Consider the following 18280-nt stretch of genomic DNA (forward strand, 5'->3'; position numbering starts at 1 on the left):
CAGAAGACTGCTTCAGCTTGTTTATGTTTATGGGCGCCGAACGGGTCGGCTCATTGATTGAGCGTTCCGATTGATGAGGTGAAAACGCATGTGGGTGTGCCCAAACCGAACCTAACCGAACTGAACTGAACTGAACAGAACATGAATACAATCCCAGACACCATCATGAGCACGCACAACATTCCCGTCCGATTGGCATTGTTTTGGTGGGCGTGGCGGCAGCTGCTCCTGGCACTGAATATACAGCCGAGGGCTGTAGTTAAGGTGCATATTAATAGCTAGGGAGAGGCTATGATCAAAGGTAGCTACTATCACACCCAGTTACACTTCCCTCTTCTGAATGCTCTGTAATCATGAAATGGGTATGCACTTAAAGATGCAAGCCATTAACTTCATTCGAAAGTTAAGGGTACTTAGCATATGATTGCAGGGTATATTTATATCTATCAGTCTCTCCATATTCCATTTATGTGCACCTGCATCTGCAGATATCTGTTTGTCCATATATATCTCCATCTCCGGCTGCACTTGTATCTGTATCTGTATCTGTATCTGTATCTGTATCTGTATCTGTATCTGTATCTGTATCTGTATCTGTATCTGTATCTGTATCTGTATCTGTATCTGTATCTGTATCTGTATCTGTATCTGTATCTGTATCTGTATCTGTATCTGTATCTGTATCTGTATCTGTATCTGTATCTGTATCTGTATCTGTATCTGTATCTGTATCTGTATCTGTATCTGTATCTGTATCTGTATCTGTATCTGTATCTGTATCTGTATCTGTATCTGTATCTGTATCTGTATCTGTATCTGTATCTGTATCTGTATCTGTATCTGTATCTGTATCTGTATCTGTATCTGTATCTGTATCTGTATCTGTATCTGTATCTGTATCTGTATCTGTATCTGTATCTGTATCTGTATCTGTATCTGTATCTGTATCTGTATCTGTATCTGTATCTGTATCTGTATCTGTATCTGTATCTGTATCTGTATCTGTATCTGTATCTGTATCTGTATCTGTATCTGTATCTGTATCTGTATCTGTATCTGTATCTGTATCTGTATCTGTATCTGTATCTGTATCTGTATCTGTATCTGTATCTGTATCTGTATCTGTATCTGTATCTGTATCTGTATCTGTATCTGTATCTGTATCTGTATCTGTATCTGTATCTGTATCTGTATCTGTATCTGTTCTGTATCTGTATCTGTATCTGTATCTGTATCTGTATCTGTATCTGTATCTGTATCTGTATCTGTATCTGTATCTGTATCTGTATCTGTATCTGTATCTGTATCTGTATCTGTATCTGTATCTGTATCTGTATCTGTATCTGTATCTGTATCTGTATCTGTATCTGTATCTGTATCTGTATCTGTATCTGTATCTGTATCTGTATCTGTATCTGTATCTGTATCTGTATCTAGTCAGTGATTGATTAGAAATTAAATACTCCATAGATACTTTCTTCCCGTTTTTTAAACTATACTGAAGGTTCAAAATCAATGAGTTCTTTTAGATAAAAGATAAAAAAGTGGATCGTTTTTTGGTTTAGTTTTAGAGTAGAGCACTTGGGGCCCAACCAGTGGCATCTGGCATGTGCTGTCAATTGTGAAGATTCTTGGAAAACTGCACAGAGTTCAAGCCAAAAGAATAATAATAATAAGAAGAAAAGGCTATAAAGTGTATTGTACTCTGACCCTTGTAGAGAGACACGCGCCCAAAGAGAAAGAAAAATTCTTGAAGCAAAACAGCGACAGAGCAGAATTCAGTGGCAGTCAAGTATGTTTATAAGCTGAGCTAGCAAGAAGAAGGGGTAGAAGACGGAATTGTAATTATATCATTTAATTTTGGTAAAGCAACGAGCAGTTAAGCTAAACAGTGCTAGATGTGAGACGTGCGAGTACTTGGGTCAGGCCAACAAGATTTTGTTTAAGTTATTTTTTTTCTTTTGGGTAATTGCGAACCTTACGAAGCGTTAAAATCGCGTAAAGATTGTCTAAATTTGATTGTAGTCGCAAATGGCTCTAGGAACTGAAACTTTTTTTCCCCAAACAACACGGGCGGCTAGCATAAAGCGCCATCTAGCGGCCACCATATATCCAAGTCGGTTCTCAATTAACAATCACTTGATTGATACATCTCTGCATGTGTGTGTGTGTGTGTGATTGCGTGTGGCTTATCAATCATTGTATCTGCGGATGCGCATGCGTGTCTGCTGCCACTCACCAGAAAAAGAAAAAAAAATGGGGGTGTGGCTGCATTGATGGCCTTGCCTATTGTATTGAATCGATTGTATAACCAGCGCAACGATCGAAAGCCAAGCGCCAGGTTTATATGCCTGCCATCAGGTAATTTGCATCGAAGCCCAACAAAATTTTACAATCACTTCAAAAGCTGAAAAGCGTCCGAAATTCGTCGATCTCATGCGAAGCGTTTGATGCGGGCATCAGCCATATGAAAAGGCGGCGCCTTCAGATGCCAGGCCAATGATTAAGACTTGCGAGCTAATCACAGAGTATTAAACAAAAGTGTGTCATAGAAAATAATTATACGACGTGCCTGCATAATCATGCGTTTTACATAGACAGCGGCCGGAGGCGATCGTTACAATAAAATTAAGATCGTATTTAGCATAGCTAGTTTTTTGTTTTTCTATTTTCATAGGGATTTTCATATTGTAATTTTATTTAATTTAATTAATTTGGCTGCAGTGCTTGTTTCTTTTTTTTTGTCTTATTGTCCTTTTTTCATATTTCGGGAAGTGTTTTTCTCTCTTTCTAATCTTACAATCTCTATTTCTATAGTTATTTTTCTACTATGGGGAATTCTTATTAACTCTCTAAGGATTTTTATTTTACAACTGTCAATTTCCTATCTCTCCCATTTATCTTTTACTCTTTCTACCCTTTTCTATAACGATTTTGATTTATTTACACTAGGAATTTCCCAGCTTGCCTTTTCATTTCTTTAAAATATGTATATATGTATTTTATTTATATATACTATTATTAAGTGTTTATCATGATATTGAGCAGTACTTATAGTCTTTGTCTTTATTATACAACGAACAAATTGATCATGAGTTTTGCCAAAGCATCGCAAATCCAACACAAATGTACAATAAATCATGAATCAATAAATGAGCAGCACTACATACATACACGCACACATATTTATATATGTATATATAAGTATATATATATACATATATTTATTTATTTATATACATTATCTATTCATTTGTGTATACTCTTTGCTGAGCTCTTCACATAGGCTAAGGCAAATAAAATTTTTGCTCATTGTTGGCAAACAGAAATCACAGAAATTGATTTGTTTGCTTGCATTTGTTTGTCTGCTTCGATCGTTGCACTTTCACTTAATAATTTTTTATATAAATAGAAATTTCGTATGTAATTTATTTAATTTTCAGCAAATATAAACAGCTAATACGTGTGTGTGGTTGGGTATGTAAAAGTTAAATACATATGGCTAGATCAATGATACCAATAGTTATTCCGTTTAAGTCAATATTTTTTAGCCATGACTCTGCTTAAATTCCTATCTTTTTTGTTGTTGAACTTTTTATTTCGAAGATTTCTATTAAATATACTTAGCACAGTTGCCGCTTATCCGAATTCATTAGCATGTGCAGCAATTGCTTAAAAAATTATTAAATCGGCTCGATGAATAAAATTGTTTATCCTAGCAAATAAGCATATTTATGAAACTGCTTGCGCTGATTGATTGATTGACTGACTGATTGGTGATTAATGCGCAACCGAAATCGTAAGAGATAGCAACCTGTATTCCACCCGAATATGTGAAAAGCTTTTGAAAACCGGCTGCATGCAGCTTTTTTTTTGTTTTCAGGCTCAATTAATTCACTTTAACGTTTGCAACTGGGTGAGAAATGCGTGGAATTGTGTTTAAAAATGTAGAATTTATAACTTGACCTGCGCAAGACGTAAATACTCTTATATCAAGCTGCGCTGCATGAAATAGATGTATTTTTAAATATTGCTCTTCTTGGCGATTTTCATGCATTCAGGCAAGACCTATACACTTCTTGGCTTGGCTTTGCTCATAAGTGTTATATTCACGCATTATGTTGGCCTCAGTTCAGCTTTTACTCTCACTCTATTTAATTCATGTGCACTCTCTCTCATTTTATTCATCTTTCTTTTCCTGCGCTTACTCCATTTCCCTGGCTCTCTACTTATATTGTTCTTTTAATCGTGCGTGTGTATTTTTATGTCGATATTTACATATATATATATATATTTATATGAATCTATATTAAAGCAATTTAGATTTTTTTAGATTTGCCTCTTTTATAGTTTTAAATACTCTATTTGTATTGATCAATAGTTTCGATAGCTTTGCTGAATGTTATCGAAATGATTATAATTATTTTTTAAAGTAAATTTTGATGGTTTCCGGATGTGCAGCTTTTTGATAAGTTATTTAGTTATGCGAGAAGTCTTTACGTATTTTGTTGTTGATCAGCTGAAGGGCTTTAAAAACAATAATCAATCATAAAATCGATGCTGTTTTTATTCTCGTTCTATTGAACAACTCATTTATAGATAAATCATTTAAGAGCGAAAATTAAGTTGAAACGGAATTTGTTAATTAATTTTTGGTGCCTTGGTTAGTTCCGCAAAAACACATCGAAACCAATGTTTAGGGTGGCAAAGTTAAAAGCTGTGCATAGTTTTGGCTGGCAGTCCATTAGTTAGTTATCTATTGATGGCCTGTTCGTTATTGGGTGGGTAATAGTCGTAGCCATTTTAGCTGGCTCATTGCCTGGTATCCCATATAAACATTACATCATGACGTGCTCGCTGCTCGCAGTAAGCCCATAAAAAACCATACCTAATCACATCATAGTGGGCTGTGCCAGAGGAGGAGTCCCAGTGCCAGACTCAGTCTCAGTCTCAGTCTCGGCTCCCAGGCCCCGCCAGAGGCCATTACGGTTACTGAGACTGGAGGAGGCTGCGTCTGCGGCTGTTAGTTGCACAGTGGGTTAGGTTTTTGTTTTGCTTCCTGATTGCGTTGCACGCATGACAGGTGCTGATTAGTTGGCTGACACCGAGACGATGAATGCATCCAAATGGCTGCCGCTGCTGCTGCAATTTTTCGCGACTTGCCACAAATGCGTTTTTGCGTCTTTTACGCTTTTACGCTTTTACGATTGTCGTCATTCTGTGTGTGGCGCCCCATAAATAACTGGGCGAGATTTCGACTCGGCTTATGTAACTGTGCAGCCTCTGACTAGCTCAAGATGCTGCACGAAGCTAACTAAAAAATGCGCATAAGTATATAAGTATATATATATAAAAAAAAAACTTAAAAACTTAAAAAACGAAAAAAAAAAACAAAAGACTTAAGACACGAACTTTATGTATTTCTTTATTTTCGACGGGCCATGTTAATGTTATTGTAACTGTAACCGACCTCTGCTGGTTGCTGGTGTGCCATGCGCTGTTTCTACTCATTTCCTATTAATTTATGTTAATTATTTGTAAAAGAAAGAGCCACACCATATGCCCGTTACCTCCCCACCCCTCCCTGTATTCCGTATTCCGGTACCGCGCTACTCTGGTACCCCGATAGCCCATTTGGTCGCTTGGCTGCCTTTGCTGCTGTCTCTGCCTGTCTTTTAGCTGTCTTTGGCCCTCTTCTGAGCGTCGTACCGTACCAGACGCGCGCACACAAGTTCACTGACTTGTTGACAATGAATTGACAAAAGCCAAAATGCCAGACGCCAACTGTGAAAAGAGGCGCAGTCACAGCAACTGAATTTAGTTGTTGGGCCCGAGACGGTGGCAGCGTCAGAGTCAGAGTCAGAGTCAGACCCCAAGATAGCGTTAACAATGAAGATGATACCACAACACGGGCATAAGTACCAATACACATGTGTGGCTGCCAGCTATAATGGAAGTCAAGTGTGTGTGTGTGTGTGTGTGTGTTTGCTACAAAGCGAGGGATCTGCGAAGTATTAGAGAAGCAAATATATAAAAATTTAATTATCGTTTTCTCCTATCCCGAACTTGTTCTTGTTCTCTTTGCATATCAATATTAAATTTTGGTGGCAACCCTCGCTATGACAGCGTACGCTAGGCACAACAACCCCAAATATTTAAGTTTGATGTGTTGCAAAAAAGTGGAAGCATATTTAAGGCGATTTTTTAGCCGGCGTATCGAAAGATTCTTTTTGGCTAAAAATTCGGCCCGCAGCGGCCGCAAATTAAAAACATTTATTTAATTTTTTTTCTCATATATTTAGTTGTTTTTACCCTGAGTTCTTTGTTAGTTTTGTGTTTGTTGTAGTTGGTTTTTTCGCAGTTGCTTAGAAATTGATGCCGATAATGATGATGATTATTGGTTCGCTTGCTCGACTGCTGATGCGTTGCGGCATTTTGATGTGCTTACCGCAGCTGATGTCATGGCAGGATTTAGAAGCCGGTTTCTCAGTTTTTTTTTTTATTTAATTAAAATGTTTTGTTAACCGCACACTCAGCATTTGTCAGTCAAATAAGCAACAAATAAAAGGCATTGAAATTAGAAACAAATATTAAATGAAATATTTTCGCTTTGCATTGGGTTTAGCACTTTGAAATAAAATGAGCTTTAATTAAATACAAGCATTTTAATGCTAACAGTAGCTGTTTTTTTTTAAATTGATATTATGAAATTGATATATGAAATTCGAAAGAATAAAATGCAGAAAAAATTCGAGCACTTTATAAAAAGTATGACTAGGGAAAGAACAAAGCCGATTACAATAAAAATATTTTAAAAGTTTTTAATAAGAAATATTGCTTTATTTTTATTTGATATTCCGGCATGAAAAAAGTAATGGTCATTAATTATTTCATTAAGAAATAATATTAAAAAAATGTGAAAACCTAGTAAAAGACTCTAGTCGGGAGTTCGCGACTAGGTAACTACCCTAACTCCTCCTATACAAACAGCAAATGCGAGTAGTTCCAATTGATTTATTTATTTTGTTTATAACTTAGGAAATTACAGATGATATTCAAGAAGCTGCATGTCAAATGTTGGTGTTTTTAGCTTTTACATACATTTGCACAAGACCTTTTTAACATTCATACCCTTTATATTATGGGTTCGGGGTATAAATTTATTTGTTTAAGCTTCGAAATCAAATAAAATAATTGAATTATAATCAAAATGTCACCCGTATTAATGAGTTTTTTTTAGTATTGTAAATAATTTCAATGCAAAATTAATACTCAGATCACGTTTTTTTTTCCCCTCAACTCGCAAAAATCGGAAATAAAGAAAAAAATATGCCAAATTATTTCAAAGTTAAAGGCAATTAGATGCTTTAATTGGCTTCTGGTTCAGTTTCATTTCGGCAACCGGTTCGCGTCTCAGCTCTTGGCTTATTGTGCAACAAACTGTAAAGAGCTGAAAAGTAGTATCTGTTGGCCTCTGGCTGGGCAATTTCCGGCAGTTCTAGCAACAACACCTGCTTGGCTCTAAGCTCATGTCTGGTCGCCCTCCCCCACACACCTCCAGCCGTCTGTTGTGTCCATTTTGTGCGAAATGCGATTGGAAATGGTCTCAGATTTTTGGGTACATTTGTCTTAAAACACTTTTTTGCGGCTTGCCGTTGTTATTTGCCCCCAATTGAAGCGTTTTGTACTTGAAATGACTTCATTTGCACGACTTTTGTGGCTGCGGCTTTTGGCTTTTTCGGTTGTTTTGTTTTACTTTTTACTTTACTTTGTGTTGGCTTGCTTTGTTTTATTTATTGTCCGCATGTACTGCATATCAAGGTTAATTGCCTATCCCTCTGCCAGCACACCCCTGCAAACACTGTCCAGTTTAGTTGCTTTGGATCGCTTTAGTTGCGTGCGCACCTTTCCAATCAATCAGGCTCAATATTTATTGATGTTTGTTTTCATTTGGCTTTTGTCGTTGTCATGCACGCAATTTGCATGCGCCGTTAGAGCCCGGCCTGAAGTAACTGTAAAGCCAGCTAACATAACCATAAATGGAACTCCACTCACACACACACAGACACACACAAGCACACAGCTCCAAATGTCACGACGCGTCGCCCACGCCTCAAATTCGAAGCTCGACTCGTCTGAATGGCCAAGCTTTATTTTGTCTGCGTTATTTGGGAAAGTTCTTTTCAAATCAAAGCATTGGCCTATAGGTTTTCCAAAATGAAAATGTGTCAAGAAGTATAACTGGGCTAAGCCCGGAAGTGAGTTCCCATGCATTAGCATAAGAAATATATGAATTTATTCGTCTTGGCTATGTGCATAGATTATGTTATACTTACAATAGTTCAGAAAGATCAATCATAACCAGTTCTTATTACATCTGGCCGTTGTATAAAACACGAAATATTGCACAATAAGATTGTATAAAAGAAGAAGCGGCTTACAACAAGTGCAATTCCCTTAAGCTAGGCTCATATCCATCAACATTCGTCGAAATTATGTTCAGCATCATGAACCAACTTACGTTATATCCAAGAGAGAACTCAAATCAATCGTATCGGGAATTTCAGTTCATTTTAAAGACCTACAAAAAGCAGAATCGACTTACAATCTCTTATTTATTTAAAGGTCAAACTCAAAAACAACTTTTAAGACACGAATACCAAAGATGAACGTCGTTTTAATAAAATTCAAGATTTATTTATTTATGCCAATAATCCCACTTTTTTAAGGCATTTTCATGTTCGTTTTTATTTAATTTGTATAATCTAAAAATCTATCCTACTTTTTCTCTGAATTTTTCCATATATTTATTCTTGAATTTCTGTATTAATTACTTTTGAAAGATTTCTTTAATTAATTATTAAACAGATATAATTTATTTTGGATCTGTGATTTCTGTTACTTAACATAATGTAAGATTACATAAAAGTAGTTCAAAAGTAGCTCAATATTTGAAAGTAAATGAAAATTCTGTTAGCTGGCTGTAGCTAAAAATATGTTAATGCGAGCTAAAAGTGTTAACTGGCATTTTAACATAAACAAATTGATTGTATTATCCAGCTTCCAATTTGATGTTATCTTTGGCATCTTTTGAATAACATAAATTTAATTCAAAGACAGCTCATTGTGTATGCAGAGTTATCTAACATATGCGCCTGCATATATATCAAATGTGTTCTATATTAGCAAATATGCTCAAATGTATATGTTAATGCCTTAACAGCTGTAAATGGGTAAATTAGTTGGCACTAGAAAATAACGTATGCATATGTCGCCAGGGCTTGACTTTGATTTGTTGCTGTGATAATTTTGGTTTTATTTGGCCAATTAGGAGCACGTTTTGGCAACTTTCTAAGCAGCAATAGGGAAAAGCAGCTAAAAACAGAGGCAAACCTACAGACAATTGCAGGACATTGTGCGCGCAGTAAAACAAAAGACTTAGGCGACAAACTTGCTGCTGGCATTAAGCCCGAATCGAGCTGCATTTTGCCGACAAAAGGGGGAAGAGCAGTTGCAGGCTGACTGTCGCTGACAAGAAAATAGCAAGAAAAAAAGACAAGACAATGAAAAGTGAAATTGTCTCGATAAGTTTTCAGTTTTCAGTTTTCAGCAGTATACTTTTTTTCGGGGCACGTTTGTTTGTTTTTCACATATTTCAGCCAGCAAATCAATGAAAGTTGACGCCAAATGCAGTCGAGGCGAGCATGAAGCATGTGGGCTTCCAGGCAGCCGGCCAGACAGTCAGCCAGCCAGGCAGTCAGGTAATTTGGAATGCTCGCATAATCAAGCCAAAAATGGCAGCGAAAACTATCGAAAAAAATAACCAAAGTGCCATGCAAAAGTGGCAGGAGAAAGGCGACAACAACTGCGACAACAGCGATAACTAGAGAAGAGAAAAGCCAAGAGCAGGCGAGTTTGAGTGGCAGCTGAGGCAACTGGCCCAACACCTGACCATTTCAGCTGGTTGGGGTAGGCTGGCACACATATGGCTGAAGGACGTGGCCCAAAAGGTCAATACTAAAGACGTTTGGCAACCGCAACGAGCAATTAAACATTCAACAAGGCCTCAAATGACAGGCTAACAACTTTCACCAAACGCCTGCCATTGGCACAAAAGAAAGAAAAAAAATCAAAAAACTCTCATGTCATGTGGCTCAACACAACGTACCCCTACCCCCACCCAATAACAGCAGGAGAAGCGGGAGGGTATATCTATGCATGTGAGAAGCGGCGACAAAAATCAACACCCAGGCAGCCAACGATGTCAATCAGAAATGCCAACCACATGCAGACAAGTTGAAGTTTTGATTTCTTTGCTCTTCATGAAATTTCATTGAGAAATGCTGAAGGTTAAAATGCAATTGAAGACTCGAGTGGAAAGTTAAGTTCGACTGCCACGAAAATGTTATGCTCTTTACACAAATGAATGAGTATCTCAACAGTTTGTTAATTGGGCAGCAAATGTAACTGTTTGCGCTTTGAAGAGGGCCCATCAGCAGTTGCTTTTCATAATTGTATATTAAATATGCCCGGACACAAAAACTAAATTGGAATTTAAATACTCTACACGCATATGTGTGCATAAGTCAGTATATATATATATATATATATATGTGTGTATATAGATAGAAAGGATCTGCATGTCATGTACATATGCCAGCATTTGCTTACTTTGCTTTGTCAAGAATGATTATTTAGCTTGGGCAAACTTAGCACACTTTTTGTTTTGGCCCATTGCGATGCCGTGGGAACTTGATTTCCAGCTTGGGCAAATATTCAGAATAGATACCCTATAGATCGGCTCGTAGGCTGTTTTAACTGCCAGCAATTAAATCGAACTGGAGTAGCTCTCAAATTGTAGCTTAATTGATTTATTGTTTTCTCGCGCCGGGCTTAAGCGTCATTCAATGGAAAAGTTTTTGAAATCGATTTCGATTTTAGTTGCCCCCAAAAGTATCAATAAATATTGTGTTCTTAATGATCGTTCACATTAATAGCTTTTATTTATATTTTAACTACGTGACAAAACAATTATTTATTGCAAATATTATTTGTAAATTATTGAAGCTATTTTCAACCAGTTTTGCAGCTTGCCTTATGTTAGTAACATTAAGATCAGAATATTAACTGTCAGTATATTAAATTTTCTAAACGCAAATGTGCGAAATTCTATAAGTTATGAGGCTGAATGAGATTTCTGAACCAGTTCTATTATATTTGATTCAATTCTTGTGCGGGTTTCAAGCCGGAACTAGTATGTGCATTTAAAGCCAGAACATACATCTGGTAATTATAGCAGAACAGGTTATATAGTTTTTAAAAAATGAATACGTTTATAGAAATATATAGTTTATTTGCCTAACTATTGCTAAGAATATAAACTATATCAAAATACAAATGTTAAACAACTCACAAAAGTGATGCCCATATTTTTGTTGAATTGATAGTTGGCATTATCGGCACTATCGATAGTTATTCGATAGTGAACTATCGATCATGCTGAAAATGAAAAATGTTACAAAGAGAATTTCAATTCAATTGATTTAACAGTCCAACTCGATGGTTCGATTCTGACAAGCTGCACGACATATCCAATATGCCCTGCCACTGCCGCACTTTAAGGGGTATGCGCGCTGAATACAAAATATATCCCAAATTGTGCATTGTGCAAGTTGTTTTCATTATTTGTTGTTGTGGTTGCCAAGTGTCCACTTGACGCCACATCAAGTGGCGCCCACCCCCCGCTACAGCCCCTCGCCCCAGCACGATTGTGTCTTACCAAATTGAACTTCGACTTTTAAATGCACAGCGTGGCTTTGTTTGTTGTTTGCTGTTGTCGCTCTTATTGTGCATTTATTTTTTGTTGGTTGGTTTTTGTTTCTGATTATTTCGATTATCATTTAGCGCACATTTGCGTCCATTTGTTGCTATTGTCGTTGTTGTTGTTGTCTTACAGAAATAGTTCATTAACATTAGCTTTCTATGCGTTGTTGTTGTTCGGTTGTTTCAACAAATTAACGCCCAAATATTTTGTATGTCATTTTAATGCGTCTTTTGTTGCATTATTATTTGTTTGCCTGTGGTTTGTTGTTATTGTTGCCGCTGCATTTGTCAAATGCATTTTGAAAATCATGTGAAAATATGCATAGACAACGTTAAGGGAAACATGACAATGGCACAATTTATGCCAAATGCATTTAAATACGAAATGCATCAAATATTTTCCTTTATTTTTGTTTGTTTCCTTTTGTTGCATGACATATCAAACATTTCTTGGCGTCGCATGAACTTTGAATTATTGTTGGGAAAGCGCGAAAAGTTTGTTAGCTATTGTTATGCAATATGTTTAGATTTGTGTTTATACTTATAAAAGAGCTGAGGAATTAATTGAAGATTCAAAGAAAGCTAACTGATTCTTAATATAATCTTCTCTGCTGCTGAATATAAATCAATGTTCAATTTTAAATAAATATCATTTCTTTTTAACAGTTTCTTTAAAAAATTATAATAAAATATATGAAAGTAATCCATGTTAATTAGCATTGTGATATAATCATAATGAATTCAACTCTATGACGAGCTATGGCTTTATAACCTCTTCTTGAAACTTTACTTGTGATCCGCTCTAAAGGATTCCTTAAAACAAGAAAACTCAATTCAAAGCTCGCTTTTCTTTTCCACATAATTTTTTAATGACTGTGGAAGCTTGTATATATATTCTATATAATTACACTCAGAGAAACCCTACTTTTAATTATAAAAAAAAATATATATATAAACTAAGAACTAGATCCGATCTGAAGAGTACCTGCAGGTAGACTTAATGAATAAAACTCTACTGGTAGCTCTTTTTCTTGATTTTACTTTTGAATAGACAGACTTTTATGGCCATATTATGTAACTACACTCAGAGAAAACTCTCCTAATTCTAAAAGTTGTATAGATAGTTATTTCGAGAAATAACCTTTTTTAATTAAGCAAATTTTACATAGACTTCATTATGGAATGTGTACAAGCCGTATATTATTGAGATCATTTTCATGCTACATACATTTTGTTATATTTCGAACTGTATTTAAGTTATTATTTACTATATTTGGCATTTAAAAACAGAACTTAAGACAAGTATTTAGTGCGTATGATAGGCAGGTGTGATACTCCTTTAAGGGCAGCAATAAGAATATATTATTAAATTATTATTAAATAAATATAAGTTAAATATTAAACGGCCAAATACCAAAATTATTTAAGTGACTTACATGCTGCAAAGCTTCAAACGTGCTGTTAAAGATCTGCAAAAGAAGAAGAAGAAACGGAATAGTATGTTAACATTTGATAAATGTGAACAATTCTTGGAAACATATCTAAAGTTTGCACGGTGCAATCTGGCAATGACAAAATGCCAGGCAATCGCTCAAATGTCACACGACAACAAACAACAGAAAAATGTCATAACAAGCTCCAAAAAAAAAAAAAATGAATAAAAAATGCCAATTGCAAATGCCAAAGCGGCGGCCCACCTAAAGCGCACAAAATAGGCACAAAAAAAGGTAAGAAAAAATCGAATGAACAGAAGAAAAACAAACACAACAGCAAATTGTCTACAAAAATAAACAAACCGACAACAATTATATTCTGGCTGGCACAGCCACAGCCCCAAAGACAAGCAACAACAACAACAGCAACAAGCAGCTTCTGTGACCCACATAGGCGGGCATTGCAGGCGGGTAGGAAGTGGCGGTAGCTGCAACTTGTTGGCGAGGAAGCGGCCAAAGAAGCAGTTGGCCAAAAGTTTCAATTGTTGTTGTTGTTGTTGGATAATTGCAGCATTTTAAACCGCTTGCATTGTTTTGGTGGTTTGGTGGTGCCGCCTCTGCTGCTGCTGCTGCTGCTGGATTATGCAACCGCACGAGTGGCAAACATGAAGAAACAGTTATCTGTGAAATTGCATCGACAAACGTGATGAACGTTACCCCAATAGAGAAAAAAAGACGACAACACCAACACCAACTCCAACAACAACGGCTACAGCAATTTTAGACACTAACTACCTAACCGGCACCAGGTATATCTAGCACAAGCTCTCTTCCGACTTGAGTGCGCTTTTGCGCCTAATTCTCATGTCATGGCGAATAGTTTTTAGATCTCAGACAATGCCACGTCGAGGCAGCCAACGTGCTGCGGCAAAGATGCTGCACTTTTACTGCGCTTTTCCCACACCCGCGCCCACGTACCACAGGCAACAACAACAACAGGCAACAACAACTTGACACAGTCACACAATACATGCATTTGGCTACATATTGGTTGGGTTTAGTCAGTTACCTAGTTAGTTGGTTGGCTTAGTTGTAGCTGTAAATGCGAGAGCTGCTCACAATGCCATTTAATTAGCTGAGAAACAATTCTGTCCCATTATCTAAAAATCAGCTGACGCTTGTACCAGTTGGGAATCGTAGGCGAAAAATTGTAGAAAATGTCTATAATAACTATGCACACTTGATTTTTTTTTGATAAATGATGCGATAGCTTTGAGTTAATGTTAAAAAAGACCTCATCAGGTTTTGTTTCTTTGAGTGGGAGGCAAAAAACAGGTAATAAATAATTTAGAAATTAGTAGCTTCAGTGTTCATAGCTTGTTTATTTTTATTTTTTGTATACCCTTGTAGAGGGTATTAGAATTATGTCGTGAATTCTGTAACGTATAGAAGGAGATACCTCCGACCCCATAAACTATATATATCCCTCTTTCATTTTCATCAGAGCCAACATTTACGAAGCTTTACTATTCTGACATATCTGCAAAATGCAGCGTGTGAATGTTCTCAACTTTTTCCTTTTACTTGTATTCTTGGCCACTAAATTAAAAATGAATGCATTGAATATTAAAATATACAATTTTCTGCTGTGCTATCATAAAAGTTATAAACTTCAATAAGTTGAGAAAGGGTCGTGCCATAAGAGAAACAAAACAGGGCTAGCAACAGATAAGGCCATAAATCAACTGAGTCGAATGGGCAAGAGTCATTTGAATAGAGTTATTTGGGGGCGTGAAAGAAATTCACACTCGCGTTAATATTATCCCAAAATAGGCTCAATCAGAATTCGTATCACTTTAGCAGACAAGCTACAGTGATAACTCTCTTCGGCGGACAGCGCCGGACAAGAGTTTTCACTATAGTCTAATTCCCAAGAAATTCAAATACTGAGCAGATATTTCGTTTGCAGTTCTCGCCTTAGACAAACTCATCTGCGTGTGAGTGAGTGTGTGTGTAGGGTAGTGTAGGGTAGGGTAGGGTATTTGTGTTAACATTAAAGTTGCGCCTTGTCGTGTAATTACGTTGCGAACAACAGAAACAACAACAGCAGCAACAACAAACACAATGCACAGTTGCATTTAATGCGCCTAATGAGCGGTTTGTTCTGCAACAACAGCAGCCGCAATTGAGTCAACAACTGCAGCAGCAGCAGCAACAACAGCAACAACAACAACAACAACAACAGCAACAATGGCAACAACAAAAAGTCGAGCAAACGTGCAACTAATTTACCGCAGCATTTTGTTCCTATTCACATTTCGTAGTTGTTGTTGCTCTGGCTGCTGCTGCGGCTACTGGCTGTGCCACATTTTTTGCGTCACTTGTCTTGGGGGCAAGTTCGTTTCCTAAGTCTTTTGTTTTGCACAGCGTGGGTAAAAAACCAAAAAAATAAAAACGACTATATAATGCAAATCAAAGCCGAAAACAAAACCAACAGCAACCGCTGATTTTGATGGCTGTGCCACGCCCACAGCGTGCCAGTTAACAAAATTCTTTTCATTTCATAGGGGCGCGAGCGGCTTTTGGGGGTAGGGCATACTTCACATAGTTGTGCTGCGCTGCGGCGCGGCGCAACTCAAAGCCGTTGAATAAAAAAGCACACCAAATAATAATAATAAAAAAAAACTGTATTTATCTTACGAAATTCGATTATGAAATTTGTGGGCGAAACTTATTCGATTTCGAGTGACTCGTTTTATTGTTTGAGTGCATTGAAAGCACAAGTCACGCTTTCTTTGAAGCCAGCAACAGCATTGACACATTTGCACTAATTAAAAGTCAAGTGTTAATTAAATCAAGCAACAATTTGTCAAGGATGACAATCGTAACAGACCTTTCAAACATTATTGCAATTGCCTTTTGCTATTCATATAATTATGACAGCGGGCGACAGACCATAAAATCTTGCATATGTTAATTGCCTTTGAATTTGCTGTGTTCGCTTTTGGTCATTAATTATTGTTATTATTATAATTATTATTATTTAAAAAACCATTTTTAAAAATGTCTGCAAATGTTGTTTATTTTAAAATGTTGATAAATGCCATTACGTTAATACTTGCAACTAATGTAAAACAAAAGTTATATTCAAATTTGTATGAGACACATTTTAAAATTATGTTCTACAAAGCTTTTTTTAAATTTTTATCAAACATAATATGTAGTATAATCCACCATTAAAATTTTAACAATCTTAACAATTATTCTCATAAAAAAGTTGCATATTTAACGTTTTGATATAAAATATAAATTAGTGTAGAAAAAACATAAAAAATATATATTATTCAAATAAAATATGAAAAAAATATGTTTACAATAAAAACATACAATGTAACGTTTCTATTAAAATAAAATAAAAATTGAAATAAAATAAGAAAAGTACACATATACACATAACAAATATATGTATATATTTCTTATCTTATTTCTTTTAATATTTCGTTTTAACATATTTTATAATAATAATGATATATTTCATTATACAGTCTAAACAAATATTAGATATATCTTATATACATATATAAACATATTAATATATTAAGAGTGGTCTCATAGTCAGATTTCATATATGAAGAGAACGACTTGACTCCCGCAGTTTAGTTGGGTGTGTTTTATGGGATTACGTGACCGAATCATGCTACCCTCTGCCAGGGTATAAACCGGCTATCTTTTTATTTAACCATTTATTGTGCACTTTAGTTCATTAACTTACAGCTAAATTTCACATAAAGTCAACAAGTTTTCAATTTAGTGGAAATGACATTTGTTTATAGAAGTTGTTTGCCTTTTAGTGCGGCAAGTGCATGAAGACACATGCAATATCGTAAAGTGTCGAGTTTTGTGTTGTTGTTGTTGTGTTTTTTTTTTTTTTATTATGGTATGAAACCAAAAGCTAAAGAAACTGAAATTGAAATTGAAACTGAGTAGAAAGAAGAAGAAGAAAAATATACTGAAAAAGGAAGCGTCGCGTCGCATCAACCGCATCGGGGGTAAACAAATTAAACAAAGTTGCTTAGTTGCCGAACTGGCGAGTTGCTTAGTTGCTTAGTTGGTGATTACGTGGCCAGGGCCTGAGATCATTACATCATCCATTGGCGTCACATCATTATAATCGAAGAGCCGCAAAAAAAAAAAAAAAAAAAACAAACAAAATAACTAAGACAATGGACGGGCCGTACAGGGCCGATGCTATTGCTGTTGATATTGCCAACATTGTTTCCAGCTCTCAGTCTGAGTCTCAATCCGAATTTTAGTCTGAGTTTAAATCTCAGGCACCCAAAACACAATAGATATATAAATATAGATAAATATAAAAGATGTGCCTGACTATCAGATGCCTCGTGCCCAGCTCAGAGCTGCAAATGGAAAGCCTTAAGAATTCTCTAATTAGTAGATGTTATTTCTAACGGCCAAACTTTAACCCATTTTTTAAATGTTATTTACCCAGATCGAACAAGTTAACACAGCAGATCAAGATAATGCAATCATGGGTATTCGCTAAAGGTCACCTGCAGACAGCACAACACAATTACAGGGTATAGAAAATTTGCAATGCTTCAATGGAGCGACTTGCGGTCATATGATAGCCCTGCCTGGAACTGGAACACACGATTCACTATTCACTAGAGTGAGTACTACTCACAACTCACACAACTGATGAGTGTTGACTGGGTCTGAGGTTTTGCTTGACTTCATTTGCTGCTATTGTTGTTGTTGTTGTCGTTGTTGTTGCAGATGTTGTTGTTGTAATTAAGGTTTTTTTTTGCGTACACTTTGCGTTTTGGTTTCGGTTTCGATTTTAGTACGTTTCGTGTTCATTCGACTCGAACCCTGCTGCCTGAGAGATTGAGATTGGCACTGTCGACTGTGGAGTGTGGACTGTGGAGTGTGGCCTGGGCCTGGGCCTCGCCTCATGCATATACATATGGTATATACTTATATGGGGAAGTGTTTGCATGCAAGGT

The 18280-nt window shown here is 36.3% G+C and overlaps 2 protein-coding genes across 2 annotated transcripts in view; one reads left to right on the forward strand and one right to left on the reverse strand.

The window, feature by feature from the left end:
* Nucleotides 1-18280, forward strand: part of Lim1 (LIM homeobox 1) — a 153535-nt gene that overhangs the window by 15326 nt on the left and 119929 nt on the right. The window lies entirely within an intron of this gene.
* Nucleotides 1-18280, reverse strand: part of LOC6635547 (fl(2)d-associated complex component) — a 45335-nt gene that overhangs the window by 13855 nt on the left and 13200 nt on the right. Inside the window, exon 2 of the mRNA XM_015169166.3 lies at nt 13260-13292. The gene's annotated coding sequence lies outside the window, so the exon portion shown is untranslated. The remainder of the gene's footprint in view (nt 1-13259; nt 13293-18280) is intronic.

This window comes from Drosophila virilis, chromosome X (assembly GCF_030788295.1).
Source record: "Drosophila virilis strain 15010-1051.87 chromosome X, Dvir_AGI_RSII-ME, whole genome shotgun sequence".
Lineage (NCBI taxonomy): Eukaryota > Metazoa > Arthropoda > Insecta > Diptera > Drosophilidae > Drosophila > Drosophila virilis.